This window comes from Lissotriton helveticus, chromosome 4_1 (genome assembly GCF_964261635.1).
Source record: "Lissotriton helveticus chromosome 4_1, aLisHel1.1, whole genome shotgun sequence".
Classification (NCBI taxonomy): Eukaryota; Metazoa; Chordata; class Amphibia; order Caudata; family Salamandridae; genus Lissotriton; species Lissotriton helveticus.
The window spans coordinates 997,797,338-997,804,449 of NC_136063.1; the positions used below are offsets into that span (position 1 = coordinate 997,797,338).

Here is a 7,112-nt window from a genome sequence, read left to right on the forward strand (position 1 = left end):
GTGATTTAATGTAAGCTCCTGGTTAAGCCAAGTTTTCAACCATCCTATAACTGGGGCTAGTTTTAAGATGTCAGTTATATAGCCCAATCCTAGCTCTGTGTGTATTACATAGGTGGAAGTCGATTGGGGGACAGAAAGCAGGGTTCTCAGAAATTTATTTTCTACTTTCTTGATTTTCTCATGGTTAGTGTACCCCCAAATAACAGAACCGTACTGGGCAACAGACAAACATTTAGCTTTGTAAACTTTTATAATACTTTCCATGGGGCGGGCTCCCAGTTTTTTAGCGAAGCCAAGCAACCCTGCTGCCGCTCTTGCAACAGCGTTGCTTTTAACGGATTGCTGGGGGCCCCAAGTGCCCTTTTCATCAAAGGTCACCCCTAAGTATGGAAAAGATGGAACTCTCCTGACCTCTTTCCCAGCACAGTAAAATGTTTTCGACTTTCTTTTCCTGCCTGCAGCTCCTACAATCATTACATGAGATTTGTCTGTATTCGTTTTCATGTCCAACGAGGTCATGAAATCCCCAAAAGATGAAAGGAGTTTATTTAGTGCCACTCCAGAGCGTGCCAAAAGAACTGCGTCATCCGCGTACAGGAGGACAGGTATCTTTGTCTCACCTGCACGCGGAATATCGGTGTGGGATGCTGCCAAGACTACCTCAAGATCGTTTATATAGAGAGTAAAGAGGAGGGGGGCAAGGATGCACCCTTGCCTGACCCCCCTCTCTGAGTTAAAGTGGCAAGTGCATCTCCCTTCCCTCGTCACTCTGACCGAGGTCATAAGGTCCCTATGTAGCTCAGCCAGATAGCTGACCAAAGGGGGGTCAATGCCCATAGTCAAGAGGACCCTCCACAGCTTAGCCCTGTTAACCAGGTCAAAAGCTGAGGAGAGGTCCATAAAGGCCATGTACAGAGAACCCCCCTTGGCAATTACATATTTGTTTATGATCAGTTCTAGATTTAGGCACTGGTCTAAAGTTCCTCTTTTGGCTCTAAAACCATATTGCGCGTCTGATAGGACACCCTTCCCTTCTAAAAAATGAGTCAATCTTCCTAAAAGGACTCTTCCCAAGATTTTAACGCTGGAATCAATGAGAGAGATTGGCCTATAACAGGCCGGATCTGTCCTCTGTCCCTTTTTAAAGATTGGAACTATCGTGGACTTGGCCCAACTAGTAGGAAAAATAAGATCCCTAGTAGCATTAAAAATGTTTGTGAGAATCTTAGCACTTAATTCAGGGGCACTCTTAAAAAAGTCTGCGGGAACCCCATCGGGGCCCGGTGCCTTTTTATGGAGTGTATCATTAATTGCCTTTTTCACCTCCTCTAGACTAAAAGGAGATATAGTAGTTACTACTTGTGTGAGAGGCATCTCACAGTCTGAAGTGGTATCGGGACAACTATAGATGTTACTAAAATGTGTCACCCACTGTTCGTCTGGTATGATGCAATCTGCTCTCTGATTTTCTAGTCCCGCAAAGTATGGGTGGTTTATTATTGCCCAAAATTTGGCACTATCTCTCTGTATATCGGGCGATAATAAATCATTCCAGGCCTCCTTTTTGATCACAGATTTCCTCACCCTGATAGCGTAACTGTATTGTTTCCTCAGTGATGCTATCTGCTCTTTATCTCTAGGTTTATTTTTTAGAGCCTTTAGGAGGATTGAGTGAGCCTTGGAACAATTTGAATCAAACCATTTGGGACACCTGGGCCTATTGGATTTTATCTTTACGGTCAGGTCTAAATTGACCTGACAGCAGATAACATTAAAAGCCTCTATCATGGTAGTACCAGAGTTATTGTTATCCAAACAAATGGCCACTTCCCTCTCAACTTTAGCCAGAGTGTCTTGTAGAAAGGTGATTGGGGTTACTTGATCCCACTTCAGTCTACGATTCTGATCTCTCGGGACTAATTCTGTTGCACATAAAACATCAATCTCCCTTTTTGCCAAGACTCCTTGTGGTATGGTCTCTAGAATCACAGGGTTATGGTCGCTAAAAACTGTAGTTTCTACCTTATAGTTAATCACTTCAGGCAGAATACTAGAGGATAAAAAGATATAATCTATAGTTGTGCCTGTATCATTACCCACATACGTTGGTAACCTCAGGCCTATAGGGCAACTATTTGATTCATAAAGATTAAAAGTGGCTAGGAGCAATTCCAAAGCCTCTCCACGTGATGAGTGTTCAAAATGCGGTGGGGAGGAATAGAGGGAAGATTCCTCGTGTTCCGCGTGGCAATCCGTAGGGCATGGATGGATGTTAAAATCGCCCATAAGGATGATGTCATACCCATAAGCACTATTCTCACTGTGGGTAGACAGGAATTCATCTAGAGTTACCAGATGCTCGTTTGGTGTTTGACTGACGGGGGAATTATAAAAATTAACAAGTAATATGGGATGAGAGTTTGGTGTAGTTAGTTCTACCGCTAAACAATTTTGTGAATTAGATTTAATATGTCTTGACTTTCCTTGAATATCTAATGAAATGTATATAGCCAAGCCCCCCTTTGCCCTTCCTGCTTTACTAGGAACTGCAGGTAGAATGAAATGAGAAAAGCCATCCAAAACTATTCTGTCTGACGTTTCCCAAGTTTCTTGAAAGGCAAGGACATCATAGGATCTAATTTTGGCCAGCCAATTCTTATCTTTCTGTTTGGCTTTGAGACCAGCAATATTCCAGCTCATAATTCTACAGGGCCTAATACCTGCAGAATTCCGAACTGGTGAACTGGAGGCAGGCTGGGAGCCCTCGCCAATACTGACTTGTCTAGGGGAAAGTCAATCGTTATGATCCATAAAAGATAACGGGGCATAGCGATTGAACAGCTGAAGGGGTTGTACAAAAGAATTGTGCTGTACTGAATGGGAATGATGAGTTGCTACATTAAACCTTGGGTCCTGGTCCCATCCAAAGTTCGAATCCCAATTTCTACCACACCCTAGCGCAGGGGTCCTTGGATAAGTAACATTCTGCTGTTCACCGTAAAAAAACTTCAGGGTTAAGGGAACAACAGTGCCCTGTCTGCATTGGGGAGGGAGTATATTAGCGAGGATATTTGGGAGGACGTCATGATTAGAGAAACTCACTGTCACACAGTCCCCTTTAAACTTTTTCGGCCGGTTTCCCAGCCAGGGGACCCTAGTTGCTGACTTGATTATGCTTGCCAGGTGGTGCTTTCCCCCTGGTGCTAGCCGCGTGTTACTGGTTAACCAGTGTAAGGCCTTGCTTGTGAGAGAAGTCGGGGATTCTACTGTACCCCCTTCCAGAAGAGGCACGTTTGCTAAAACTAAAACCACTGGTGTGGCTTCTACTATGAACTGTAGGGGGTCCATTGAGTAAGCTTGTACTGGGGGGATATTGACTAAAGGGATTCTGTCTGTTGTGGTGTTAGCTAATGCAGGGCCTTCACTATCAACAGTCAATGTTGGTGGATGAGGTGGTGAATTCTCTTCTAACAATTGATTTCCTACGCCTTCACCTACAAACTCTCTAACAACATTTCCCCCTGCGTTAATACTCAAATTTGTGACTAGCGTAGTTATGTTTTCTATCCCTCCTGCAACCATAGTATGGTGACCACCCAACTTCTTGACCTCCGCTTGCAGTTTATCAATTTTGGATATTAGGGGTTTAATAACAGCGTTGATTTTTAACTCCAGGAAATCAGCAATTTTTTCGAAAAGGGCGTCCTCACTTGTATGATTTAATTTTTCCTCAACAATGTTCGTTTGCTTAGACTTTGGGGTAGTTGCTCTCTTCCATCTTGTCCTTGATCGTAGCCCGCCCCGTTTTGATGAGTTTTTGGTACATAGTCGTCTTGGCCTAGTGGCATGCTCTATAGGCGACTGCCCGTCAGATGAAACGCAAGTCTGTTTCTCCTGTTCCGAGCCAATGTCAATATCGCTCTCAGCCTCTACATTGGGTACCTCAGAGGCCAGGGCTATATTAGCAGGTATGCCACTTGTTTCCTGAGAAATGGGGCTACTAGTTATGACCACATGATGGGCTTCCCGCAGTATGGTATCGTCGATCAGAGAGGATGCAGATGAGGACAGACATCGTAAGTCTGGGGATTGACTCAGCCCCAGAGAGTCTCTCCTATGCATGTTTATCTTTTTGACAGTCTGGACGAGATAATTGTCAATAGTGTTTAGCGGGACTTCCTCAGGTTTTTTAGGCATGTTTCAGGATACACACAGACTCTCAAATGTACGTATAAAATGTCAAATAGCAAAGTCTTACAGCAGTAAGTCTTACTTGAGATATGGGTCACAAGGAATTTCCTGCAGCGTTTCTGGCCCTGCCCTTGCCTCCTCCTGCCGATGAGGGCCGTAGAGGGCCCGCCCTTTGCCCGGGCTTCGCCCCGGGCGTCCCGCGAAGCGGGTTCCTGTGGCGCTTATGTGCGCCTCCTGGCGCCCTCGCGGTGTCACAAGGCGCGCCGCCGCGTAGGCTGCCGGGAGTTGTAGTCCCGGAGCGGCGACGCGTGTAGTCTGCTGGTAACTGACTCTTGGCGGTGTCGGCGTGCTTCTGCGGTGCCTGGCTGCCTCACAATGACTCCTGGCGGTGGGGGCGTCTGGCTTCTGGCAGGTAAGTTTTGTTTCGTTTCCCCCGCTCCGCCGGTTCCTGTGGCGCTTATGTGCGCCTCCTGATGCCCTCGCGGTGTCACAAGGCGCGCCGCCGCGTAGGCTGCCGGGAGTTGTAGTCCCGGAGCGGCGACGCGTGTAGTCTGCTGGTAACTGACTCTTGGCGGTGTCGGCGTGCTTCTGCGGTGCCTGGCTGCCTCACAATGACTCCTGGCGGTGGCGGCGTCTGGCGGCGTCTGGCAGGTAAGTTTTGTTTCGTTTCCTTTTGAGTCCTTTTCCTTCCTGGAGCCCCTGAACCTCTCCGTTGTGGAGCGGCCTGACTCTACTGCCTGGTAGTGCCGGATGCTGCTGTCTTTTCCCTTCTGCCGGACGCTGGTTTGCTGGAGGGCGCATGAGCTGGCTGGTACTCTCTCCCTGTCCCTGTGGTGAGTACCACATAGCGGTTTCTTTTTCCGGTCCTGATTCTTCCTGCAGCCGTTTCACCTTTTTTTCCCTATGTTCCAGCCTGCGGCCATACCACTTGAAAGCACATGATCACATCTGATCTCAGTAGTTAAGCAGGATCGGGCTTTGTTAGTACCTGGATGAGAGACTGCCTAGGAATGCCAGGTGCTGTAGGCTAAAAAGTCTGCTCTGGTGGGACCTAGTTGTTGCCTTCCCTGGGTGGCCGCCTGGAGGTGCCTGTTGTTGTTGTCTTGCCTTCCTGCGCCCTTACCTCCCTGTTTTTGTCTGGTCTAGTCTGCTCTGACATTGAGTGGGGACAGACCTGGTTGGTTCCTAGAGAGGTTTCCAACTGGATGTTCCCTGGTGTTGTAGTCTGTTGGCCTTTTGTGTTACCGACACCCTATTGCGTGGTCGGTTTTAGGTCTCTGTTTTCTCCTTCTTTCAGGGGGTGTTTCCGGCTGGCCTTCTGCCCAGTGCTGTGCTGGTTGTCAGTTCCTGGGCTTGCTAGTGGTGGCAGGCGGTGTGGGGTGTGCTGCTTGTCTGCCCCGGGGGTACATATCACATAGTCCCACGGGCCTGCCAGTACCCATGCGACTGCACTTGTCCCCCCTGCAAGCACTTCTTCCCTGGAGGATGGGCTCTCCGCCCAGCAGGCTCCCAAGGGGTGCGATGGTGTCAGTCAGAGGGACAGGCGTGCGGCTCCCCACCCACCCTGACTGCACGTACGGCGCTTTGGTTGGGTGTGGGTCTTTTGGCCCTTTGGTGGTCGGCAGTCCGGTGCCTAGTGTTGCTGTGGCCCAGGCCGGCATTCTGTTCTTTTCCTCTGGGCTCTTCTCTGTGCCTTCCTGGTGTGAGCTGGGCTTTGATGTTGGCTTGCAGGTGTGGGCTGCTTGGCTCCCTCACTGTCTTCCTGTTGCTATGTGTGCCCTGTGTGACCTGCCTGTGGCTGGGTCCTGTGTCTTTCCCTGATGCCCCTGGTGGTTTGGGGTTTTGGGGTTGGGGGATGTCCCTTTGTCTCTCCTTCTGGGCCCATGGGGCCACCATGTTGGAGGCGTCCTGTTTTGCTGGTGTGTCTGTTGTTCGGTCTGCTGGCCTCTTGGGTTTTTAGGGGGGGTATGCAGGGTTGGGCTGTGGGCCTCCCTGTTTTTCTCTCCAGTTTTGCCCTTCTGCTGATGCTCTTGCATTGGCTGTTGGTTCAGTTTGGGGTTTCCCCCTTCCGTGTTCCAGGTTCTTGTGTGATGCCCAGTGGCTTTGTCTTCCCCTGTCCCATGTTTCTCCCCTGTGGGTGGCCCCCGGATTTTTGGTTGGGCTGTCCTCCTTGATGGGGATTGTTTGTGGTGTCTTCTTCCCGGTTGTCCCTGTTTGTTCTTTGGGTTCCCTTGGTCTCTGTGGCCTTCGAGCTTTTGCCTCTCCCTGGTCTTGGTGTTGTGTCCTGGTCTGGTGCTGGGTCTGCTGAGGTCTGTCCGTTGCATTGCTTTGGCGGGGTCCTGTTACTGCCTTGTTTTTTTGGGGAGGTTGCACTTCTGGCCTCCCCCTTGCCCTCCTTGGGTGGGGTGCTGGATTTGTGTCCCGTTGTCCCCTGCTTTTGGGGTGGTTGCCTCGGTCCTGGCCTGTCCCTGTTCTCCAGTTTCTTCTCTGGGTTTGGGGGCCTTTCTGCTGCTGTCCGGTGTCTGCGCTGGTGTTGGTTGCTGGATGTTCCTGCCCCGTCGCCTGGGCTGCCTCTGGCTGTTTCTGTGGCTGGCTCCTCTGGGCTCTCTGTTGCCGGTGCTGTTGGGTTGGGTGGGGGCTTGCTCGTGGTCTTTCGTCAGGCACTGTCCTCTTCTGTCTGTGCGGCTCTACTGGGGGCTTACCCTGGTATGTTTGGGTTGGTCCTGTGGTTGATCATGTTGTTCCTTTGTCTCCTGCTTTGAATGAGGCCTTTTTGGTCTCTCCTTCCTTCCCCGTGAATTTTTGGTGAGGTCGTTGTGGGTCCTGGGTGGTGGTGGTGTATGGCGTTCTTCTCTTGTCTGTAGGGAGTTGCTCTCTGTCATTTCTGCTGCTGGGTTCTGGATTCCGGGTGGTGTTTCGGT

General features: G+C 49.8%; 1 pseudogene; it reads left to right on the forward strand.

The window, feature by feature from the left end:
- The first annotated feature begins 5,102 nt into the window (after nucleotides 1–5,102).
- On the forward strand, nucleotides 5,103–5,220 carry LOC144829753 (5S ribosomal RNA; annotated as a pseudogene).
- Nucleotides 5,221–7,112: the final 1,892 nt, after the last annotated feature.